The sequence below is a fragment of the Rana temporaria genome, chromosome 1 (genome assembly GCF_905171775.1).
Source record: "Rana temporaria chromosome 1, aRanTem1.1, whole genome shotgun sequence".
NCBI lineage: Eukaryota > Metazoa > Chordata > Amphibia > Anura > Ranidae > Rana > Rana temporaria.
In genome coordinates, this window is record NC_053489.1 from 606,694,596 (window position 1) to 606,715,985 (window position 21,390).

The 21,390-nt window shown below is 48.1% G+C and overlaps 1 protein-coding gene across 2 annotated transcripts in view; it reads right to left on the reverse strand.

Moving 5' to 3' along the window:
- Nucleotides 1–21,390, reverse strand: part of PACRGL (parkin coregulated like) — a 79,578-nt gene that overhangs the window by 19,917 nt on the left and 38,271 nt on the right. The window lies entirely within an intron of this gene.

Below are 21,390 nucleotides of genomic sequence, written 5' to 3' on the forward strand. Positions count from 1 at the left end.
CAAGTGACCTCTTGTGGTTAATATGCATAATGGCAGCTGCTCTGCACTGGACCTGGAAGATTGTGGCACTGTAATAGCAGTGAGCATTTGCATCTTGCACAGGGATCTCACAGATATTAGATATACATAATTACATTTAGGGATGAGCTCCGCGTTCGATTCGAACGTATGTTCGACTCGAACATCGGTCGTTCGAGCGTTCGTCGAAACTCGAACAAAAGGGGTCGTTCGCGCCAAATTCGAGTGACGCAAAACGTCCATAATTCACTGGGCGTTGAGCGCTGATGATTGGCCAAGCATGCTGTATGTCCCGCATGCTTTGGGCCAATCACAGCGCTCAAAAAAAGAAAGAGCCATAATTGGCCAAAGCCAGGGTGGCTTTGGCCAATTATGGCTCAGGGGGATTAGTACACGCCCCCGCACTATAAAAGGCAGCCTGCACGGCTGCCTAGTGTAGTGTGTTTGGCGGTTTCTTAGAGAAGATCAGTCAGTCAGACAGAGAGAGATAGAGAGATAGAGACACAGGGCCTGATTTACTAAGCTATGTGCGCTGCGCTGGTTCATGCATTAATTAGTACTCGGGGTGGAGGCTTAATCAGGCGCATGAACCGCGTAGCGCCGCGGCATTGAAACTAAATGTAAAGAGCCGCACCGAACTCCCTATAGAAGTCTATGGGAGAAATCAAAAGTGTTCATTTTAAAGGCTAATCTGCAAGTTTTGTCCTAAAAAGTGTTTGGGGGACCTCAGTCCCTGCCCCAGGGACATGTATCAATGCTTTTTTTATTTTTTAAAAACGGCCGTTTTTTTCGGGAGCAGTGAAATTAATAATTCTTAAAGTGAAACAATAAAAGTGAAATATTCCTTTAAATTTCGTACCTAGGGGGGGTGTAATGTCAGCATGTGAAATAGCGCATTTTTTCCTCCGCACTTAGAACTCCCCCTGCACAAAGTGACATTCTGAAGGAAAAAAGTCATTTAAAAATTCACACGGCGGCTATAATGAATTGTCGGCTCTGACAATTCTAAAGGGATTCATTCATAAAACAAACAAAAAAATGTGTAGGGGTTCCCCAAATTAAATTACCAGGCCCTTCAGGTCTGGAATGGATATTAAGGGGAACCCCGCCGTAAAAACCAAAAAAAAAAAAAGACGTGCGGTTCCCGGCAAATATCCATTCCAGACCCTTCAGGTCTGGTGTGGATTTTAAGGGGAACTCCACCCCAAATTGAAAAAAAAATGGCGTGGAGTCCCCCTAAAAATCCACACCAGACCCTTATCCGAGCACGTTGACCTGGCCGGCCGCAGAAAAGAGGGGGGGACAGAGTGCGGCCCCCCCCCTCTCCTGAACCGCACCAGGCCACATGCCCTCAACATGGGGAGGATGTCCCCATGTTGATGGGGACAAGGGTCTCATCCCCACAACCCTTGCCCGGTGGTTGTGGGGGTATGCGGGCGGGAGGTTTATCAGAATCTGGAAGACCCCTTTAACAAAGGGGACCCCCAGATCCTGACCCCCCCCCTGTGTGAAATGGTAATGGGGTACATTGTACCTCTACCATTTCACCCCAAAAAAAATGTCAAAGTGATAAAAATGACAGTAGCCGGTTTTTGACAAATCTTTTAATAAAGTCTTCTTTTCTTCTTTCCTTCGGGGTTCTTCCGCTGCTTCTTTCTCTCGTCCACATCTTGCCCGACGTCTTCTTCTATCTTCTCCGTCCGTCCTTCCGCCTTCTGGTCCCGCATCTTGCCCGTTGTCTTCTCCGTCCGCCTCCTCGTCCGCATCTTGGGTCTTCTGCGGTCTTCTTCTCGGTCCGCCGCCTTCTCGTCCCCTGCGTTTGAATTGTAATTGGCCGCCGTTTTCCCCGCTCCTGGGACCCGCCCCCCTCTGACGCCACAAGTAAACTCCTTAGAAGGTCATGTGCGTCAGAGGGGGGCGGGGTCACATGAGTGTGACACGGCGGGAACTTCTTCTCCGGGCGGCGCGATTGAAATTGAATTCCCCCGCTGTGTGACGCTCTGCGACCCCGCCCCCCTCTGACGCACATGACCTTCTAAGGAGTTTACTTGTGGCGTCAGAGGGGGGCGGGTCCCAGGAGCGGGAAAACGGCGGCCAATTACAATTCAAACGCAGGGGACGAGAAGGTGGCGGACCGAGAAGAAGACCGCAGAAGACCCAAGATGCGGACGAGGAGGCGGACGGAGAAGACAACGGGCAAGATGCGGGACCAGAAGGCGGAAGGACGGACGGAGAAGATAGAGAAGACGTCGGGCAAGATGTGGACGAGAAGAAAGAAGCAGCGGAAGAACCCGAAGGAAAGAAGAAAAGAAGACTTTATTAAAAGATTTGTCAAAAACCGGCTACTGTCATTTTTATCACTTTGACATTTTTTTTGGGGTGAAATGGTAGAGGTACAATGTACCCCATTACCATTTCACACAGGGGGGGGGGTCAGGATCTGGGGGTCCCCTTTGTTAAAGGGGTCTTCCAGATTCTGATAAACCTCCCGCCCGCATACCCCCACAACCACCGGGCAAGGGTTGTGGGGATGAGACCCTTGTCCCCATCAACATGGGGACATCCTCCCCATGTTGAGGGCATGTGGCCTGGTGCGGTTCAGGAGAGGGGGGGGGGCCGCACTCTGTCCCCCCCTCTTTCTGCGGCCGGCCAGGTCAACGTGCTCGGATAAGGGTCTGGTGTGGATTTTTAGGGGGACTCCACGCCATTTTTTTTTTCAATTTGGGGTGGAGTTCCCCTTAAAATCCACACCAGACCTGAAGGGTCTGGAATGGATATTTGCCGGGAACCGCACGTCTTTTTTTTTTGGGGTTTTTACGGCGGGGTTCCCCTTAATATCCATTCCAGACCTGAAGGGCCTGGTAATTTAATTTGGAGGGACCCCACTTGCCCACCGGGTTAATTCTGGCACTTCTCTCCTTCATGTGAAAATCACAATTTTGTGGCTAGAAAATTAATCAGAACCCCCAAACATTATATATTTTTTTTTTAGCAGACATCCTAGGGAATAAAATGGCAGTCATTGCAATACTTTTTGTCACACCGTATTTGCGCAGCGGTCTTACAAGCGCACTTTTTTTGGATAAAAATCACTTTTTTGAATTAAAAAATAAGACAACAATACATTTTGCCCAATTTTTTTCTATATTGTGAAAGATAATGTTACGCCGAGTAAAATGATACCCAACATGTCACGCTTAAAAATTGCGCCCGCTCGTGGCATGGCGTCAAACTTTTACCCTTTAAAAAACTCGATAGGCGACGTTTAAAAAATTCTACAGGTTGCATTTTTTGAGTTGCAGAGTAGGTCTAGGGCTAGAATTATTGCTCTCACTCTAACGATCGCGGCGATACCTCACTTGTGTGGTTTGAATACTGTTTTCATATGCGGGCGCTACTCGCGTATGCGTTTGCTTCTGTGCGCGAGCTCGTCGCGACGGGGCGCTTTAAAATTTATTTTTGGGGTTTTCTTATTTATTTTTATTTAGTTTTATAATGTTTTACACTGAAATAAAAAAATAAAAAAAAAATGATCAGTTTTCTTCCTATTACAAGGAATGTAAACATCCCTTGTAATAGGACTAGTGTGTGACAGGTCCTCTTTATGGAGAGAGGCGGGGTCAATAAGGCTGGAAAGCATGGTATTGAAAAAAAAAAAAAAAGATCTCATGCTTTCAGCTGCAATCATGTTCGTTCACCACAGTGGTGTAGTGTATAGCACTTTGACCTAGCAGCAAAAGAGTCGTTGGTTCGAATCCCGCCCGTGACAGCATCTGCATGGAGTTTGCATGTTCTCCCTGTGCCTGCGTGGGTTTCCTCCCACAATATAAAAACACGCTGTAAATCGGTTCCGGTCTAAATAAGCCCTAATATGCAGTAGTATATTAAGGTTTGGTTCTGCCCTAGGCCTGACTACATATCTGCACCTCCTAATAGAAAAATGACCCACCCCTTCCTGTCAAGGTCACACCCTGTTTTTGTATAACCCCGCCCAGTAATTTTCAGGGGACCCACACACTAGTTCTGGGGGGGCACTGGATTCCCTTAACCACTTCCATACCAGGCACTTACGCACCTTCCCGCCCAAGCCAATTTTCAGCTTTCAACACTGTCGCACTTTGAATGGCAATTGCGCGGTCATACAACACTGTACCCAAACAAAATTGGCGTCCTTTTTTCCCCACAAATAGAGCTTTCTTTTGTTGTTATTTGATCACCTCTGCGTTTTTTTTTTGCGCAACAACTAAAAAAAGACTGCAAATTTTGAAACAAAAAAACCTTTTTCTTTTTTTAGGTTAATTTTTTTGTAAATAAGTTTTTCTCTTTCAATTACGGGCACTGATATGGCGGCACTGATGGGCCCCGATGAGATGGCACTGATGGACATCGATGAGGTAGTACTGACGGCACAGATGAGGTGGCATTGATTGGCGGCGCTGCTATGCGGCACTGATGGGCACTCATAGGCGGCACTGATGGGCACTCATAGGCGGCACTGATGGGCACTCATGGGCGGCACAGATGGGCGGCACTTATGGGTGGCACTGATGGATACTTATGGGCGGCACTTATGGGTGGCACTGATGGATACTTATGGGTGGCACAGGTGGGCACTGATAGGTGGGCACTGTGCATGGATGGGCACTGTGGGGTGGCACTGATTTTCCCAGTCAGTGCCCATTTGTGGGCACTGATTGGCATATTTTTTCTTATTTTTTTAATGCTTTTTGTTTTTTTTGTTCTATATTTTTTTTGTTTTTGCACACCCTGGTGGTCCAGGGTGGGCATCCCTGGTGGTCCAGTGTGGTGATCCGAGGGGGGGCTGCGCTGATAAACAATCAGCGCGAACGCCCCCTGTCAGGAGAGCCGCCGATCGGCTCTCCTATACTCGCGTCTGTAAGACGCGAGTGAGGAAGAGCCATCGATGGCTCTTCCTGTTTACATCGTGATCAGCCGTGATTGGACACGGCTGATCACGTGGTAAAGAGTCTCCGTCTCCGTGAGAGACTCTTTACCGAGATCGGAGATGCAGGGTGTCAGACTGACACCCCGCATCACCGATCGCCGCGCTGCGTGCCCCCACAGGCGCGTGCGGCATGAAATCCTGCAGGACGTCCTGTCAGGATTGTGTAACCACTTCCCGGACGTAAATCGGCCATAGGCTGGGCAGGAAGTGGTTAATTTGCATAGTTTTTCTCTCACTTCCTGTTTGGCTATGGGGCAGGAAGTGAAGGCAAATCTCCCCAATTGGACACAGATAATACAAAATAAACTGACAGGGCCTATAACCCTCCCTCACTCTATCCAAAATGAAAGAAAATAAAACTTGTTGATTATAGTTCTTGTCAGGGGCGGACTGACCATTGAGTCACTCGGGCACTGCCCGAGGGCCCCATGCCACTAGGGGGCCCCATCCGGGTTGCCAGGCTCAGTAAAACCAGGGACAGTATGTAAAAATCTGTGTTTTTTTTAGATCTGTCCCTGATATGTCCGAAAATGACATGCTTTTAATGTGAATATCCCAAGATTTTAGCTGCCCGCCTCTGCACTACCTCCTGGCGTGGTGGTCATCTGTAAGCCAGAGGGACCCCATAATCTTCTATTGCCCGGGGGCCCCATGAGTTGTCAGTCCGCCCCTGGTTCTAGTTTAAGCACAAATTTCATAGAGTTTTATTGAGAGCCCTAAGAAAATATAACCATGCCAATAGGCCAGGATAGAGCGTTGCTAATATGTAGGAATGTGTGTGTTAGAGCACCCCACCCAATGTTAACTAAAAAAATTATTAATTTGCAAATAAGTATTATCTGCTCATTTTTTTGGGGATGTCTGCACCCCTGATAGTGACAACATTTGTGAGGTGTCTTCACCCTTTCTAATTCATTCACTTCCTGTCACATAGCCAAACAGGAAGTGAGGGTAATACCTTACTAATATATTTTCTTGTGGACACAGAGATCAATCTAAATAGTTTCCCATTATGTAAATTGCACTCTAGCATTTTGCTGTGTACACCCCAAATTATTAGGGATCTTGGACTTTGGGGTCCATTTACTAAAGGCAAATCCACTCCTACAAGTGCAAAGCAAGGAAGAAAACAAAACAACTTTGCTTCTACAGGATTGGATGTTAAAACCATCAGTGCTTCCTCTCAGATTTTCAGCAACTATGCTTGTACTGCAGAGTGGCTTTGCCTTTACTAAACCCCAAACTAAATAATCATTTGGGGCAGGGATCCTCAAACTACGGCCCTCCAGCTGTTGTAGAACTACACATCCCATGAGGCCTTGTAATGCACTGACATTCACAGACATGACTAGGCATGATGGGAATTGTAGTTCCTGAACAACTGGAGGGCCGTAGTTTGAAGACCCATGATTTGGGGTGTACACAGCAGTGCTGGAGTGCAATTTGCTTAATGGGGACACTAGTTAGATTGACCGGTGTCCCCAAGAAATGACACTGGTAGGGTTTTAACCTCACTTCCTGTTCAGCTGTGTGACAGGAAGTGAAGCCAATTTTAAGAAAAGGGACACAAAGCTCAACACAAAAATAAAAAAACACAAAGCAGGGGTTCTAACACTCACTTGGCTTCCCTCAAACACCCACAATTTGAATAGGATTGCCTTGCGCTAGATTTAAGCACAGTGCTGTAAATCAGCACGTCAAGCCTGTCCACCAATAGCAAACCCCCCCCCCCCACAGGCCATGTTTGCAGGTTTTCCTTCATCTTGCACATGTGCTTTAAAATAGTCTGGACAGCAATTCTTGATAAGAGAAATCCCCAAAACATGTCCTGTCGGGGGTACTTGAGGGCTGAGGACCACTGCAGAATAAATAAAATACTTACCAGTTTTTGTCTTTAAAGTCAGGGAGAATAAACATGGCAAACATTTCATGATTACACACCAGGAAAGAAGCTTAGACAAAAATCACACATAATTTGTTAGGCCCAAACCTAGTTCAGCTGCAGCTGTCAACATATGTAGCATGAAAAAGTAACAAAAGACAAACTTAACAATTTTAAAGTAATTTTTATTGGTCAACAAAACAAGGAAAGCAAAAAAAGGCAAACAAAAATACATTTCAAAATTCTAATTAACCATAGCTTTACACATTTTTCATAAAATAAGGCCACATAGACAAATACATCAAAGTGAACATTATTTAAAAATAAACCAAAACCATTGGCAAAATAAAACAAAACCCATGCAACAAACCACATTTGTGTTTAGCAACAGCATTTCTGCCAGCCTGCCCCTTCTGAGGGCAGCTGAGGACTGATCGATCCAAGCTTTTTATAACAGTGCTAGTAATGAAGCAATTGAAATCACATGAACAAATTGCAGTCTCTAGTTTGGGTGAGCTTGTAATTGGGCACACCTGCAATTAACCCAAACCACGCTCTATGAGCATCCAATGAGTGTTTTTCACCTTTTAAAAAGAAAGGATATTTTTTTTCTAAGTGTTTGAGCATGCTCAGTTCATCACACATGTAGGAACCAAGCTGCAATGGAATGAGAGCTTTTTTTTTTTTGTTTCCCCTGATCTGATGCTTTCCAGCCTGAAGGGGAGGTGTTAAAGACAGAAGTAAACACGCACATTTAATAATCTATTTGTGTGAAAAAAAAGGTTGCCAATTTTGTTTGGGAGCCACGTCGCACGACTGCGCAATTGTCAGTTAAAGCGACGCCGCGCCGAATCACAAAAACTTGCCCGGTCATTGACCAGAAATATGGTCCGGGCTCAAGTGGTTAAAAATTAACAAAACACAAAAGTGAGCCCAATTTTTGGGGATAATGTGAAAGATGATGTTACACTGAGTAAATAGATACCTTACATGTCACGCTTTACTATTGGAAACACTCCTGCAATGGGGCCAAAATGAATTCCGTGAATATCCCCATAGGCGACCTTTTATTTTTTTTCCAGGTTACCAGTTTATAGTTACAAAGAAAGTCTAGTGGTAAAAGTATTGCTCTCGCTCTAACGCACGCGTCAATACCTCACATGTGTGGTTTGAACGATGTTTATATATGTGGGCGGGACTTGCGTAAGTCCCGCCCACATATGTAAAAATTATTTTTACTTTTTGCTATAATAAATATCCCCAAAAATATATATTCAAAAAACTAAAAAACCCCTCAGTTTAGGCCGATACGTATTCTACATCTTTTTGGTTCCAAAAAATCGCTAATAGCGTTTAGTGTTTGGTTTTTGCAAAAGGTATAGCGTCTACAAATTTTTTGTTTTTGTTGTTTTAACTAGTTATTGGGGCGATCAGCGATTTTTATCGGTACTGCGACATTATGGCGGACACATCGAACACTTTTTTGGAACCATTGGCATTTTTCTAGCGATCAGTGCTGTAAAAAATGCATTGCTTACTCAAAAAATGCCACTGGCAGGGAAGGGGTTAACACTAGGTGCGAGGGAGGGGTTAAATATGTTCCCTGGGTGTGTTCTAACTGTAGGGGGGGGGGATGGGACTGACATGTGTAAATGACAGATCGCTGTTCATGAAGGGGAACTCCAGACCCCCCCAAAAAAAATAAGGTGGGTTCCCTCCAGGTGCATACCAGGCTCTTAGGCTTGGTCTGGAACATAAGGGGTTAAACCGGGGCCCAAAAAAATAGCGTGGGCTCCCCCCCCCCCAAGATCCAAACCAAGCCCTTATCCCAGGCACGCAGTCTGGTCAGACAGGAATGGGGGTGGGGACGAGCGAGCGCCCCCCTCCCTCCTGAGCCATACCAGACCACATGCCCTCAACATGGGGGAGTGTGTGCTGTGGGGGAGGGGGGCACTGCCCCCCCACCCCAAAGCACTCTTGCCCCCATGTCGATAGGGACAAGAGCCTCTTCCCGACAACCCTGGCCGTTGGTTGTCGGGGTATGCGGGCGGAGAGCTTATCAGAATCTGAGAGACCCCTTTAATAAAGGGGTCCCCAGATTCCGGCCCCCCACCCTATGTGAATGAGTATGGGGTACATCGTACCTCTACCCATTCACATGGGGGAAATGTAAAGTAAAAAAAACACCACACAGAATAAAATATTTTATTAATCTGCTCCGGAGCCCCCCCTTTCTTCTTTAGCTCTCTTAGAAGGGGGGGTTTCTTCTCTCCCGATCTTCCGCCGGGACCCTGGGCTTCGGTGATTTCTGCCGGGGGAGGGCGCCATCCCTCGGTCCTCTCCGGAGCCTTCCGCCGGATGCCCCCACCCCATTTAAGCTCTTTTTCATTAGGGAGGGGCATCCGGACTTCGGGGTCTTCTGCCGGGGGATGGCGCCTATCCCCCGGTCTTTCCGGTGCCTTCCGCCAGGGTTCCGGTCTTCCTGGTCTTCTGCCGGGGGTGCGCCAACTCCCCGGTCTTTTCTCTTCTGTCTTCTCTGCTCCCTCTTCTGCCTGGCTCCCCCGCGGAGCCAGGGCTTTCTTCCGTCTTCTTTCTTCTCTCTTCCTTCTTCTGCCTGTCTCCTCCGGGAGCCCAGGGCTTGTCTCCGCTGTCTTCTTCCTTCTCTTCCATTGGATGTTGACACGACGAGGTTCCGCGCTGACATGCCGTGTCAGCGGCGGGCATGGACTTATATAGGGTAATGCCACCATGTGACCTCAACCCATGTGACATCACATTCCCTGGGCATGATGGGAATGTGATGTCACATGGGTTGAGGTCACATGGTGGCATTGCCCTATATAAGTCCATGCCCACTGCTCAGACGGCATTCCAGCGCCGGACCTCGTCGTGTCAACATCCAATGGAAGAGAAGGGATAAGACAGCGGAGACAAGCCCTGGGCTCCCGGAGGAGACAGGCAGAAGAAGGAAGGGAGAATAAAGAAGACGGAAGAAAGCCCTGGCTCCGCGGGGGAGCCAGGCAGAAGAGGGAGCAGAGAAGACAGAAGAGAAAAGACCGGGGAGTTGGCGCACCCCCGGCAGAAGACCAGGAAGACCGGAACCCTGGCGGAAGGCACCGGAAAGACCGGGGGATAGGCGCCATCCCCCGGCAGAAGACCCCGAAGTCCGGATGCCCCTCCCTAATGAAAAAGAGCTTAAATGGGGTGGGGGCATCCGGCGGAAGGCTCCGGAGAGGACCGAGGGATGGCGCCCTCCCCCGGCAGAAATCACCGAAGCCCAGGGTCCCGGCGGAAGATCGGGAGAGAAGAAACCCCCCCTTCTAAGAGAGCTAAAGAAGAAAGGGGGGGCTCCGGAGCAGATTAATAAAATATTTTATTCTGTGTGGTGTTTTTTTTTTACTTTACATTTCCCCCATGTGAATGGGTAGAGGTACGATGTACCCCATACTCATTCACATAGGGTGGGGGGCCGGCATCTGGGGGCCCCCTTATTAAAGGGAGCTCACAGATTCCGATTAGCCCCGCCCGCATACCCCGACAACCAATGGCAAGGGTTGTCGGGAAGAGGCTCTTGTCCCTATCGACATGGGGGCAAGAGTGCTGTGGGGTGGGGGGGCAGTGCCCCCCTCCCCCACAGCACACACTCCCCCATGTTGAGGGCATGCGGTCTGGTACGGCTCAGGAGGGGGGGGGGCCGCTCGCTCGTCCCCTCCCCCATTCCTGTCCGGGCCAGACTGCATGCTTGGGATGAGGGCTTGGTTTGGATCTGGGGGGGACCCCCGCGCCGAATCGGCGCGGGTTTAACCCCTCACGTTCCGGACCAAGCCTAAGAGCCTAATGTAGCCCTGAAGGGGGACCCGCGCCGATTTCAAGTTTGAAATTTGGCGCCGAGTTCCCCTTCAGGGCTGAAAACAGCTCGGAGATTCCCGTGCGCCGCGTCACGCAGCGCATTCACGGGTACGCCGCTTGGTATTTACCAAGATTTTCACGGCGTACTGACAGGGCGCACGGGAATCCCTGACTTTTCTCTCTGCGCATGCCCAGTATGCAAATGAACCTCCCGAGGTTCAGGCGCACTGTGCAAGCGTACGGGGATCTGTTTTCAAAAAACACTTTCCCTTTCAATTCGGCCCGCCAAACACTTCAAAACACATGTCACTTCACTTCCCCTGCATCCCCCCACCTCCCCCCTTAATAAACTCCCGCCCAAACCCCCGCAATTTATAGTTTAATGTGCCGTGCGCCAGGTCTGTACTGGTGCACAATGCACCCTCTCCTGGGCGCACGGAGCACATTAGTAACTAGGGAAATACACTGCACTAGCAGCGTATTTCTTTAGTAAATGGCCAAACGGCTGCTACTCCTGCTTTTACTCCATGAGTCATGGAGTAAAGGCTTGGTAAATCAGGCCCAATGTGTCTTAACCAGATAGATAGATAGATAGATAGATAGATAGATAGATAGATAGATAGATAGATAGATAGAGTAGGAAGTGTAGTCAGTATAGTTAAAAGTACAGTTTGTAGAGAATATATTCACATCCTTAGGCGTTGTCAATATATTTATAAACTGTACAGCTCAGCTAGTTTATCTATCAGGCAGGAGATTGTTCTACATGCAGCGCTCTAACGTGTTGTATTGCCTGCATTAGGGATTTACTTTAAATATAATTATTCTGTGTTATTTAACGTGTGCTAGTTAATTGCACACACAGACGCATTACCTGTTACTGCACGTGTGCAATTTATTTGCACAGAAGCGCAGTCGCTGTTAATGCAACTGGGCTATTGAATTGCACAGAAACGCAGTCGCTATTACTGCGTGCTGTTTAATAGCAACTAAAGGCAGTTGGTGTCACTGCGTGTGTGCTGTTAAATTGCATTTGACCGCAGTCGCTATTACTGCGTGCGTGCTGTTTAATAGCAACTAAAGGCAGTTGGTGTCACTGCGTGCGTGCTGTTAAATCGCATTTGACCGCAGTCGCTATTACTGCGTGCGTGCTGTTTAATAGCAACTAAAGGCAGTTGGTGTCACTGCGTGCGTGCTGTTAAATCGCATTTGACCGCAGTCGCTATTACTGCGTGCGTGCTGTTTAATAGCAACTAAAGGCAGTTGGTGTCACTGCGTGCGTGCTGTTAAATCGCATTTGACCGCAGTCGCTATTACTGCGTGCGTGCTGTTTAATAGCAACTAAAGGCAGTTGGTGTCACTGCGTGCGTGCTGTTAAATCGCATTTGACCGCAGTCGCTATTACTGCGTGCGTGCTGTTTAATAGCAACTAAAGGCAGTTGGTGTCACTGCGTGCGTGCTGTTAAATCGCATTTGACCGCAGTCGCTATTACTGCGTGCGTTCTGTTTAATAGCAACTAAAGGCAGTTGGTGTCACTGCGTGCGTGCTGTTAAATCACATTTGACCGCAGTCGCTATTACTGCGTGCGTGCTGTTTAATAGCAACTAAAGGCAGTTGGTGTCACTGCGTGCGTGCTGTTAAATCGCATTTGACCGCAGTCGCTATTACTGCGTGCGTGCTGTTTAATAGCAACTAAAGGCAGTTGGTGTCACTGCGTGCGTGCTGTTAAATCGCATTTGACCGCAGTCGCTATTACTGCGTGCGTGCTGTTTAATAGCAACTAAAGGCAGTTGGTGTCACTGCGGCTATTTTGTTACTTTACACTTGAGCCAAGTCGCTCTTACTGTGTGGTTGCTGTTTAATACCATCTGAAAGCAGTTGGTGTGACAGCGACTATTTTGTTACTTTACACTTGAACCAAGTCGCTCTTACTGTGTGATTGCTGTTTAATACCATCTGAACGCAGTCGGTGTGACAGCGACTACTTTGTTACTTTACACTTGAGCCAAGTCGCTCTTACTGTGTGGTTGCTGTTTAATACCATCTGAACGCAGTCGATGTGACAGCGACTATTTTGTTACATAACACCTGAACGCATAACTATGGCTGGAAGGACAAAGAGAGGCAGAGAGTCACGAGGGCAAGCAGGCTCTGCATCTAGAGGTAACGCTGGTGATGGATGTGGTGCATCCTCTTCAGCACGTGGCCGTGGCCGCTCGTCCTTCTTTTCGGGAGCTGGCCGTGTTGAGCCTCAACATGCTGAGAAATTAATGTATTAGGTGGACTCCTGCGCTGTATGGGATAAAGGTGAAGGGGAGTGGGCCAGAAAAAGGACAGTGGGGTGAGTGGGCGTGAATACTGCAGCAAACACCAAGAATGTTGTCCTCTCAAGACAAAAGAATTGATACTGTGTAAAATGTGAAAGTGTCTGCGCTGTAAAAAGACTAGAATAAGGGGGGGCAAATAAAAAAGGGGGTGAGGTGACAAAAAATCCGTGGACAGTGGGCCGTGAGATAGTAAGTATATTGACACGGTGGGGGTGACCCACAATGAAAAGTGAAATGAGTGTGGTCTAGCCTAAACCGTGTATCGAAAACACATATAGAGAATCTTCAAAATATCAATGATAAGTGAACAGTTCGAACAAAAGACTTCCCAAGCGATTAATAGAAATAAACAAATATCCGATTGGTGAAACTTGAGAAAAAAAAAAAAAAAGGGAAGTCTTATGGACAATATTAGAGTGCAGTCCAACAAACAGACAGGTAAAAAGTGACTGGTAGATAAATGAGTGATTGAGTGTAAAAAATGTCAAACTCAGGTGAATGAAGGTGTGTGCTCAGGTAGGTCCACACAACGTGCACCCTTCACCAATAGTGAATCAGAAGGCTTACCTCTCTGCTCACATACAAACCCTGAAACAATCACTGTACCAGCAGGCTGTTAAATGGATATCTGCTTGTCTCGCTCGTGGTACATATATATAAAGACAACGGTGTGAAAGTTGTAACTTTGTCTTCTTACAGGCAATAAGGAGACATAGTGCCCAAAATAAGGAGTGGCTGATTGTCCACTTACACATGCTGAGAAATTAGTTGAGTGGATGACCAAGCCGTCCTCATCCTCCTCATCCTCTCTCACACAGACTGATTATAGTTTGTCTGGCAAAGCAGCTGCCAAGGCGTCCTCTACCCTCTGCACAATGGGATCACACAATCCTTCCCTAGTCCCACCGTGTCCTCCTGAGGAGTCCCCCGAACTGTTTCAACACAGTGTTGGGTACATGCTAGCTGAAGATGCACAGCGTTTTGAAGACTCCGATGACGGAACACTGATAGAGGAAGGCATTGATGTGAGCCCAGGGAGAGGGGGTGGCCGAGAGGGACAACAATCTGGGAGTGATGTTCCCCCAGCTGGAGCATACTGCCAGGTTGTCGCCAGTGATGATGAGGAGGGAGGGGATGATGAGGTCATTGACTCTACCTGGGTGCCTGGTAGGAGAGAGGAGGAAGAGGACGAGGCACAGGCACATCTTCAAAGAGGCAGGAAGCCCTCCAGGGGTCAGCTTAAGGGCAGTACACCAACTGCATTACGTGGCGCTGCTGTGTCTCAACGGTACAGCAAAAGTTCTTTGGTGTGGGCCTTTTTTGAAACCTGTCCATCAGATGCTACCTTTGCTGTTTGCAACATATGTCTCAAGCGTATCTCACGTGGCCAAAACATCACCCGCTTGGGCACCACATGCTTGTCCAGACATATGTCGACCTGCCATGCAGCTCGTTGGCAGGCATACCAGAAAGACCCACACCAAAGACCAAAGCGGTCCTCCCCTTGCCCTTCTGTGACCTCAAACCCCACTAGACCCCTAGTCCTCTCTGCAGCCTGCACCGAAGGTGTAGAAATAGGTGTGTCACAACGTAGTAGTGGTAGTACATCCGGCCAATCTACTGATATTACCAGACAAATTTCCCTGCCCCAGCTGCTGCAGCGCCGAAAGAAGTACGCTCCCAGCCATCCACATGCCCAGCGGTTGAATGCTAGCTTAGCAAAATTGCTAGCACTTCAACTGCTACCTTTCCAGTTGGTAGATTCTGCCCCCTTCCGTGAGTTTGTGGAATGTGCAGTACCTCAGTGGCAAGTACCCAAACGCCACTTTTTTTCACGGAAGGCGATTCCGGCTCTCTACCGGCATGTGGAAGGCAATGTCCATACCTCGCTGGACAGGGCGGTCAGTGGTAAGGTGCATCTTACCGCTGACTCATGGTCCAGCAGGCATGGACAGGGACGTTACCTGTCTTTTACGGCCCATTGGGTGACTCTGCTGGCAGCTGGGAAGGACGCAGGTCAAGGCACAGTAGTTTTGGAGGTTGTTCCACCACCACGCCTCCAAAACACTACAACTGCTTGTGACACACCTCTCTCCTCCACCCCCTCCTCTTCTTCTTCCTCTGTGGCCTCTTCCTGTGGTGATGTTGGCTCAGAACCAGCCGTGCTCCGTAGGCGTACGACGGGCTACGCAGGAATGCAGGCCAAGAGATGCCATGCGGTCCTAGAGCTGGTGTGCTTGGGAGACAGGAGCCACACTGGGGAAGAGGTTCTTTCAGCTCTGCAGGGGCAGGCTCAGAGGTGGTTGACGCCACGCCAGCTGAAGCCTGGAATGGTGGTCAGCGATAATGGCACCAACCTCCTCTCTGCCCTGCGACGTGGAAAACTCACCCATGTGCCCTGTTTTGCGCATGTTCTCAATTTGGTGGTGCAGCGGTTCTTGGGCAGGTACCCTGGCTTACAGGATGTCCTGAGGCAGGCCAGGAAAGTCTGTGTGCATTTCCGGAGGTCATATAATGCCACTGCTCGGCTGACAGACCTCCAGAGGGAATACAACCTGCCCAAGAACCGCCTAATCTGTGACATGCCCACCAGATGGAACTCTACGTTGGCCATGCTGCAGCGGCTGCACACGCAGCAGAGGGCCATCAATGAGTACCTGTGCCAATATGGCAGCAGAACTGGCTCAGGGGAGCTTGGGTTTTTTTCACCACGCCAGTGGGCCTTGATCAGGGATGCATGCACTGTCCTGTCACCATTTGAGGAGGCCACGAGGATGGTGAGCAGTGACAGTGCATGCATCAGTGAGACTGTCCCGCTTATTCACATGTTGGAGCACACCCTACGTGGAATAATGGACAGGGCCCTTGAGGCAGAACAGAGGGAGGAAGAGGAGGACTAACTTACCTCTCAAGGCCCCCTTTATCCAGACACTGTTCCTGCTTGCCCACCTGGAACACAGGAAGAGGAGGATGAGGAAGAGGAGGAGGAGGAGGATTGTATCAGCAGCATGGAGGTGGAGCCTAGCACTCGGCATCAACAGCAGCAGTCTTCAAGGGATCATTTACAGTCCCAAGGAACACGTGGACTTTTACGTGGCTGGGATGAGGTGGCTGAGGATCCTGTCGTCCTCAGTGACCCAGAGGACTGTGCCCCGAATGCCTCTGCAAACCTACGCTGCATGGCCTCCCTGATTCTGCAAAGCCTGCGTAAGGATCCTCGTGTACGTGCTATCAAGGAGAGGGATCATTACTGGCTGGCAACTCTCCTTGATCCACGTTACAAGAGTAAGGTAACGGATCTTATGTTGCCATAGCAGAGGGAGCAGAAGATGAAACTACTGCGGGAGGCCTTGCAGAAGGGTCTGTGCAATGCGTTCCCAGAACCGGGGGGATTACCAAAACCTGGCCCTGGACAACGTCTTGCTGAGGCTTCGGTGAGTCAGAGAAGGAGCGGTGGAGAAGGTGGCCGTCTGACCGATGCGTTCAGACAATTTTTTAGTCCGCAGCCCCAAGGTCTGACCGGTTCCAGCAACCATCGCCAGCGTCTGGTTTACATGGTCCGGGAATACCTAGCGGCAAGATCCGACTTGGACACCTTCCCCACGGAAAATCCTCTGGCTTACTGGGTCTTGAGGATGGATCACTGGCCAGAGCTTGCACAGTACGCAATTGAGCTACTGGCTTGCCCTGCATCCAGTGTTCTTTCAGAACGTACATTCAGTGCTGCTGGAGGCTTTGTGACCGATCACAGGGTACGCCTCTCCACCGACTCTGTTGATCGACTGACCTTCATCAAAATGAATCAGGCTTGGATCAACACCGGCTACCAAGCACCTGATGCTGATGTTACTGAATACGAATTTTGTGTTGAAATATCAGATCCCTTTGAGACTGCTGATGCTGAGTGACTGTCCTGTTGTGCTGCTGATGGAATATCCTTCTCCTCCTCACTTTTCATGCTGTTAGCTAGTAAGAAATTTTGTTTTTCTGTGCTCCGCCACCAGTGCCTAAGGCCTAATTTTTGTGCCCCTGTGTAACAGGGGCGTCTAATAACAATTTTTGATGCAATACTTTGCACGTGGCCTAAGGCCTAATTTTTGTGCCCCTGTGTAACAGGGGCGTCAAATAACAATTTTTGATGCAATACTTTGCACGTGGCCTAAGGCCTAATTTTTGTGCCCCTGTGTAACAGGGGCGTCTAATAACAATTTTTGATGCAATACTTTGCACGTGGCCTAAGGCCTAATTTTTGTGCCCCTGTGTAACAGGGGCGTCTAATAACAATTTTTGATGCAATACTTTACACGTGGCCTAAGGCCTAATTTTTGTGCCCCTGTGTAACAGGGGCGTCTAATAACAATTTTTGATGCAATACTTTGCACGTGGCCTAAGGCCTAATTTTTGTGCCCCTGTGTAACAGGGGCGTCTAATAACAATTTTTGATGCAATACTTTGCACGTGGCTCCTTGTTGCGCTCCAATTACAGATATTGGGAGGGGTTGCAGTGTTATGTTGCGCCTACGGACACATTTTTATGCCCCTGTGTAACAGGGGCACCTAATAACAATTTTTGATGCAATACTTTGCACGTGGCTCCTTGTTGCGCTCCAATTACAGATATTGGGAGGGGTTGCAGTGTTATGTTGCGCCTATGGACACATTTTTATGCCCCTGTGTAACAGGGGCACCTAATAACAATTTTTGATGCAATACTTTGCACGTGGCTCCTTGTTGCGCTCCAATTACAGATATTGGGAGGGGTTGCAGTGTTATGTTGCGCCTATGGACACATTTTTATGCCCCTGTGTAACAGGGGCACCTAATAACAATTTTTGATGCAATACTTTGCACGTGGCTCCTTGTTGCGCTCCAATTACAGATATTGGGAGGGGTTGCAGTGTTATGTTGCGCCTACGGACACATTTTTATGCCCCTGTGTAACAAGGGCGCCTAATAACAATTTTTGATGCAATACTTTGCACGTGGCTCCTTGTTGCGCTCCAATTACAGATATTGGGAGGGGTTGCAGTGTTATGTTGCGCCTACGGACACATTTTTATGCCCCTGTGTAACAGGGGCACCTAATAACAATTTTTGATGCAATACTTTGCACGTGGCTCCTTGTTGCGCTCCAATTACAGATATTGGGAGGGGTTGCAGTGTTATGTTGCGCCTACGGACACATTTTTATGCCCCTGTGTAAGAGGGGCACCTAATAACAATTTTTGATGCAATACTTTGCACGTGGCTCCTTGTTGCGCTCCAATTACAGATATTGGGAGGGGTTGCAGTGTTATGTTGCGCATACGGACACATTTTTATGCCCCTGTGTAACAAGGGCGCCTAATAACAATTTTTGATGCAATACTTTGCACGTGGCTCTTTGTTGCGCTACAATTACAGTATGTTTGAGGGGTGCCCTTTTTTCTACAATTTTGCTTTCCCAAAAAGATAATGCCACCCCCCCACCACCCCTAAAATAATCGAGATATTGTTCCCACACAGCACGTGCGCAACCAGTATTAAATTACTTTGTTCTTATAATAATTTAATGTTGTGCAGGGACATTTCTAAACATGTGCCACTACTAGAGACACACAGCAGGTGTGATATTTGAAGGAATTTTTCATTTTTTTTTTCTCACTTTAAACATCATTAAAATCGCTGCCCCGCAAAAACGTCCGTTTTTAAAATATTTTTTTCGATTGATACATGTTCCCTGGGGCAAGACCCGGGTTCTGAAAGACGTTTACCAACATTGAATTGAATATTGGTCTTTAAAATGATCGTTTTTGAATTCGAACGTTCGAGTCCCATAGACTTCAATGGGGTTCTAAATGTTCGCGCGAACCCGCGGTCTGTTCGAACGTTCTGATGCGAACCGAACCCGGGTATGTTCGGCTCATCCCTACTGCTGACCCTCTTCTCCTATTCATCCCATGTGATTGGCGCAGTACACATCCCTGACCCACACAAGCAGCAGTAGTAAGATGCTCCACCTCGGGATCCTTCTTTAACCCCTGCAAAGCACCAGAAGAAAGACAGAAACTCTGATGGGGAAGGAAGAGGGGAATTGTCTTTCCTGTTGTATATTTAGCCCTGTTCCCCTGTAAGTTTATAAGTTTTTTTTTGTGCTTGTGTATGTTAAAAATGATTTTTGTGGTGTATTGTTAGCAAAAATATTTGTTTTGATATTTTTTTAGGGGGGCCCTGTCAGGTAGGCTGTACGGGGCCCCGTGATTTCTAACAGCAGCCCTGGGCGCTGCGGCAACACAGGGGTGAAAAAATCCTCTCTACTGTCACTTGTCAATACAGAAGCGCTGCTGTATTTACAAGTGACAGCGCTCTCCTCCCGACAGCCGTTTAGAACCCTCTCTGCTCTACAAAACACATTGTCTATCTATCTCTATGTGAAAGCAGAGAGGGGAGGGGGGAAGGGGTGGGGGGTGTACACAGGCAGGAGCTGCTCCACTAGGGTGACCACATTTCCAAACTACCATTCAGGGACACCCCCCCCCCTCCCAAAAATCAGGTGGGATTTATGATTTCTCCAATCACAAGAAGGGGGCGGGGACTGTGCTCCTCCAGGCATTCCCGGCCAGGGCAAGTACCGTCAGTGAGTAAAGCGTTGATGTGACGGCCTTTTTTGGGGTCATAAGATTGGCCGGGGGGGTGGCTGTGTCAGTTTCATTCCGGGACACTGTATTGTCCTGGAATGAAGGTGCCCGGGACAGACCTGCAAAATGCGGGACTGTCCCGGGCAATCCGGGACACGTGGTCACCCTATGCCCCACGGACATGCAGTGAGTTACAGCTTCTCTTCTGCAGCCCATCTCTGATGTTAGTTGGGTGACCGGAATGCTCACTACTGAAAGGGGGAAGAAGGGGGGTTGATGCCAGAGGAATGTGTATTGATGGAGGGTGGGCTCCAAACTAATCTGGGGAGAGGAGAGCTCTGTACTTGGGAAGGAGGGTACTTGCATGTGCACAGATCACCCCTAAATCCTGCACACCGTACACAGATCACCCCTAAATTCCCCCATACACGGCTCACCCCTCAGTCCTTATACATTTTATATGTAGGTCCACCCGTATGATTTTTCTGTGCGCTTTCAGGGTTGGGGGACTTTTAGTTTTTTTTGGGCGGGGGGGGCGTCATTGAAGGACCCGGCCTTGGGGCGGCAAAGGAAGTAAATCCGGTGGGGGGGGGCCCATACAACATTTTGCTATGGGGCCCTGTGATTTCTAGTTACGCCCCTGTCCACTGCAGCATTTACTCTATGTTGACCCCCGGCCTAGGCTGTTGATGCCTGATAACTCCCACTATCGAATATATTTTTAAATGTGCACTATTCAGCTGTGCCATGTTATGTTTATTGCTTATATCCCCTGCGTGGGATTATTGCAGTTGTTCTCAAAAATTTTAATAAAAAAGAATGTACCAGAAAACATACTTTTAGCCTTGGAAAAAAAAAAATCATCATATATTTTTCTGAAAGCAGACACCCTAGAAAATAAAATGGTGGTAGTTTAAATTTTTTATGTTACTAGGGGAAGAACCTCTGCGGGAATCTAGGATAGAAAAGGACCTGGGGGTCCAAGTAGATGACAGGTTCAGCAATGGCATGCAATGCCAAGATGCGGCTAACAAAGCAAACAATATTGGCATGCATTAAAAAAGGGATTAATTCAAGAGATAAAGCGATAATTCTCCTACTCTACAAGACTCTGGTCTGGCCGCACCTGGAGTATGCTGTCCAGTTCTGGGCACCAATCCTCAGGAAGGATGTACTGGAAATGGAGAGAGTACAAAAAAGCAACAAAGCTAATAAAGGGTCTGGAGGATATTAGTTATGAGGAAAGGTTGCGAGCACTGAACTTATTCTCTCTGGAGAACAGACCCTTGAGAGGGGATATGATTTCAATTTACAAATACCGTACTGGTGACCCCACAATAGGGATACAACTTTTTTGTAGAAAGAAGTTTAGCAAGACATGTGGCCACTCATTAAATTTAGAAGAAAAGAGGTTCAACCATAAACTATGTAGAGCGTTCTTTACTGTAAGAGCAGCCAGGATGAGGAATTCCCTTCCACAGGCAAGGGTCTCATCGATAGTTTCAAAAAAGTATTAGATAAGCACCCGAACGACCAAAACATACAGGGATATACAAGGTAATGCTGACATATAATCACACACATAGGTTGGACTTGATGGGCTTGTGTCTTTTTTCAACCTCACCTACTATGTAACTAAACTGACCACGTCTGCTGATATCACATCCAAGATGGTGGTGCCCAGCGGCAAATTCAGGGCTTTTAAATGTCTGCACAAGGGAGGCTTTTAC